Source organism: Myotis brandtii, unplaced genomic scaffold (genome assembly GCF_000412655.1).
Source record: "Myotis brandtii unplaced genomic scaffold, ASM41265v1 scaffold67, whole genome shotgun sequence".
Classification (NCBI taxonomy): Eukaryota; Metazoa; Chordata; class Mammalia; order Chiroptera; family Vespertilionidae; genus Myotis; species Myotis brandtii.
Genome location: NW_005370610.1, coordinates 2,384,567 through 2,389,073, shown reverse-complemented (window position 1 = coordinate 2,389,073; position 4,507 = coordinate 2,384,567).

Below are 4,507 nucleotides of genomic sequence, written 5' to 3'. Positions count from 1 at the left end.
ATACTCTACATGTTGCCTAAACACTGCAGGCTTCAATCTTATGACACATATATATTAACATATTTTTTGATGGTTAGTTTTATGTGTCAATTTGGTTGAGCCACAAAATGCCGGGATATTTGGTCAAATATTATATTGGGTGAGTCTGTCAGAGTGTTTTGGGGTAAAATTAACATTTGAATCTGTAGACTGAGTAAAAGCAGATTACCCCCTAATGTGTGTGGCCCTCATTCAATCATTTGAAAACCTGAATAAAACAAAAACACAGACTAAAAGGGAACTTCCCCTCTCTTACTACTTGAGTTGGGAGATGATGTTTTTTCACCCAGGCTTTGGATCTTGAGCCTCTCAACCACATTTTAGGACAGTGGTTCTCAACCTTCCTAATGCCACGACCCTTTAAGAAAGGGTCAGACCAGCTGGCGTGGCTCAGTGGTTGAACCAGGAGGTCATGGTTTGATTCCCAGTCAGGGCCAATCCCAGTATGGGCCGCAACTTATTTTCGTTGCTACTTCATAACTGTAATTTTACTACTGTTATGAATCGTAATGTAAATATCTGATATGCAGGATGTATTTTCATTGTTACAAATTGAACATAATTAAAGCATAGTGATGAATCACAAAAACAATATGTAATTATATATGTGTTTTCCGATGGTCTTAGGCGACCCCAGTGAAAGGGTCATTTGACCCCCAAAGGGTCGCGACCCACAGGTTGAGAACCGCTGTTTTAGGACTTCTCAGCCCTCCATGATCACTTGATCACTTGAGCCAATTTCTTATAATCTCTCTCTTTCTAAAAAAAAAATATATATATATATATGTGTGTGTGTGTTATAGACTATGTCTTGTAGCTTCTGGTTTTCTGGAGTCTAATATAATATAGATTTTGGTACCAAGAGTGGTTTTAGAAGAACAGATTTTTACGAATGAGTTTTCTGTATTGGTCCTTAGGTTTCTGGAATTGGCTCTGTGATCTGATTAGAATTAAAGACTCTAATGACTATTTTCAATAGTAGAGAGAGATCTGATGTTCCGTGGTATGATCTGGTACTAGCGATATGCAAAATATCACGATCAGATATATATTTTTTTCTAATCAACCACTTAGGAGAAGCAAAGATCTAGGAGATATATTTTTAAATTTTAATATTTTTTAATATCTTTGGCAAAATGACAATATCATGAGGTTGGCTGGTTGCTCCTATTGTAGCTAGATAAAGTGGAGAAAGAAAAGGATAAGCTCAGGGATTTAAACTCCCAATTCAAGTGCTATATAAATGACCTGCAAGTTTCTAGATGTGCCCTCAAGCAGACCCTTATCTCTAGTAGTTACAGAGCTGAGATTGCTGAAAATCAAGCAAAGAATATCATCCTGTAGCTGGCTGAATTACAACTCAAGTTGAACTTCCAGCTTCTCAGGTTGCCTACTATTACGGGGAGGGCATTAACTGGGAAGGATTGGCACCCCGAAAGTTGGAATGAAGACATGTGAACAAAAAATGATGAAGCTGGAAACACTGAACCCCTAAAATATGAGATCTGCTTGGCCAGTGAAAAAGACCTCACTCCTCATTCCTCACACCACCTGAGGAGATTAACCCTGCATTACCAGAAGAAATTGTTATGGCCTGCCCCAAAGCAAGACAATGCTGAGTATCTCCAGGACCCATGCCCACCATTCTCTTTGCCTCTAGATCTAGCGCTAGACTGATGTTCCCTCAGGCTTCTAAAAGTGAGCTAAAAAGCTTTGGCCAGACCAGCTGGCGTGGCTCAGTGGTTGAACCAGGAGGTCATGGTTTGATTCCCAGTCAGGGCACATGCCTGGGTTGCGGGGCCAATCCCAGTGTGGGCCGCGTAGGAGGCAGCCGATCAGTGATTATCTCTCATCATTGATGTTTCTATCCCTCTCTTCCTCTCCCTCTCTAAAATCAATTAGAAAAATATATTTTTAAAAAAGTGTAGACCATGTGCTACATACCAAAAGGACTATTTCAGTTTTCTAATTTACACAGATAAGAATCTAGGGAACATGTGTGGGGATGGATATTAAGAGTGTGAGGAACATAAAGTTGAATCTGGCTGAATTCATTTGTTGTAGCAAATGGCCCAGGAGAACGACAGCCAGCACCCAGAGGAATCAGGAAAGTAAATCTTTATTTCGCAGCGCTGCTAGTCCAGGGGACTCTGATCCAAAGCCTGAACTGCCAGTGTGGGGAGGTTTAGATATATATACTATATCTTCTTGTGGCGGGCCCCTCAAGGTGGGCTTTGCAGCTCCGCCCAAGTCAGTTAGAATGGGGAAGTAAGAGTACTGTTTACGAGGGCATGTGCCAGGGGGTAGAGGAGGCCAGGGGAAGGTCAATGGGGGGGAAAAAAGGAGACATATGTACTACTATTTGTAATACTTTAAACAATAATAATAAAAAAGCTTATTGTTTAACTAGATACTGAACCAGGCTGTAAGCTCCCAAAGTTACCCCCCTATTTTCCTTCTCACATTGATAGGAGCTCACTAAGCAGAGATTCTGCATCTAATGTTGGAACTTGGGAAATCAGAAAGGGACCTACCAGTTTTTTTGATCAGCTAAAACATGGACCATGAAGTGGCCCACAGTAAGTAGGTTGGAAATGCTGACCTGTCTTGGTTTAATGTAGAATATTCAAAGTCTTCAGAAGATTGGAATGTTAGAGTGGATTTGTCATTTTAGACCTGCTCACCCACACTGGAAGGGTTCAAATGACATACTTTCACTAATACTCTGAGAAATATATTTGTGAGGGAATCCCTGGCATCACTGACAGGCTCTGTGGTTGCTCTTCTCTGTAGGACAGACCTTAGACTGCGAACTTGGAAACCTAAATGCATTGGGATTAGTTGGATCCTTGGGTGGCAAGGGCCAAGTATTTAAACACAAAATGCAAAATGGAAGTAGTTATGGTAAGAGACAACAGAGTCAAAACAGGAATCAGAATAGTCTGTCTTGCCCAACTGGTGTGGCTCAGTGGTTGAGCATTCACCTCTGAACCAGAAGGTCATGGTTCGATTCCTGGTCAGGGCACATACCCGGGTTGCGGGCTGGATCCCCAATGTGGGGCATGCAGGAGGCAGTCAATCAACGATTCTCGCTCATCATTGATGTTTCCATCTTTCTTTCTCTTTCCCTTCCTCTCTGAAATCAATAAAAATATATTTTAAAAAAAGAATAGTCTGTCTCATGCAGAATGATGGTGTTGGGCAGTTGATTATGATATTCTTAGAAATGAAATTGTTAGGAATCGAATACAAGTTTAATGTGAATTATAAAAACAGATTGGAGCTAATTTATAGACCTAGGACTCTTTGAAAAAAAGGATACAGTAGCGGGGTCCCCTTGAGGAAGGAGTCTGGTACACTGCCAAAAATTTGTACTGTTACTCTTTCCCCCAGTCTTGCCCAAAGAGACCCTTTTATCATGTTCACTGTGCATTGGGGAAAAGGAAATAATCAGACCATAAGGGAGTACTAGACACTGACTCTGACATAATACTGATTTCAAACCCAAAAACATCACTGTGGTTCTCCAGTCAGGGTAGGGGTTTCTGGAGGTCAGATGATCAATGGAGTTTTAGCTCAAGTCCATCTCACAGTGGGCCTACTGGGTCTGCCAAACCATCCTGTGGTTATTTCCCCAGCTCTGAAATGCATACCAATCGGAAGAAATATACCCAGCCATTGGAAGAATCTCCACATTGGAACCCTAACTTGTGGAGCGAGGATATAATGGAGGGAAAGGCCAACTGTCAGCCTCTAGAACTGCTTTGACCCAGGAAAATAGTAAACTAAAAGCAACATCTCGTTTTTGGAGGGATTGAAGAGATTAATGCCACCAACAAGAACTTGAAAATCGCAGGGATAGTGACTCCCACCATATCCAAGTCAACTCACCTATTAAGTCTGTGCAGAAGACAGGTAGATCTTGGAGAATGATAGGTTATTAATCCAATTGCAGCTGATATACCAGATATTGTTTCTTACTTGAGCAAATTAACACATCCTTATTTTGATATTAATACATTTGTGTGTGTATTCCTTTGTGCTGGAAGCCAATTCCAGCATGTCAGCAAGGGCTAAATCATCTGGAGTGGCAAGGGCATTTCCCCAAACCTGAAAAGGGATGATCACTTGCTGCCAGACAGCTCAAGATATCTTAATCTACATGTTATTGCCTCCTACTGGCCAAACACCTGAACAGCCATAGGCAAATTCTTCCAATCTGACAATGGATTCTGTACCTAACCCTACCCTTTGATGTGTATATCTCCACCTCGCCTTAGTACAAATTGTGTAAATAAAAAGCAAGGGGTCCTGAGATGAGGAGAACTTAGTTCCTTTATCTAAGTCTTCTCTGACTCCCTATAATGCCTTTCAAAACTATGATTTGTCTCTGGACTCTTATTTAAGTTACGCACAGCCCTTCTCCAGATTTCTGAACCCTTCTAGATGCCGGATCAAGACCACCGGC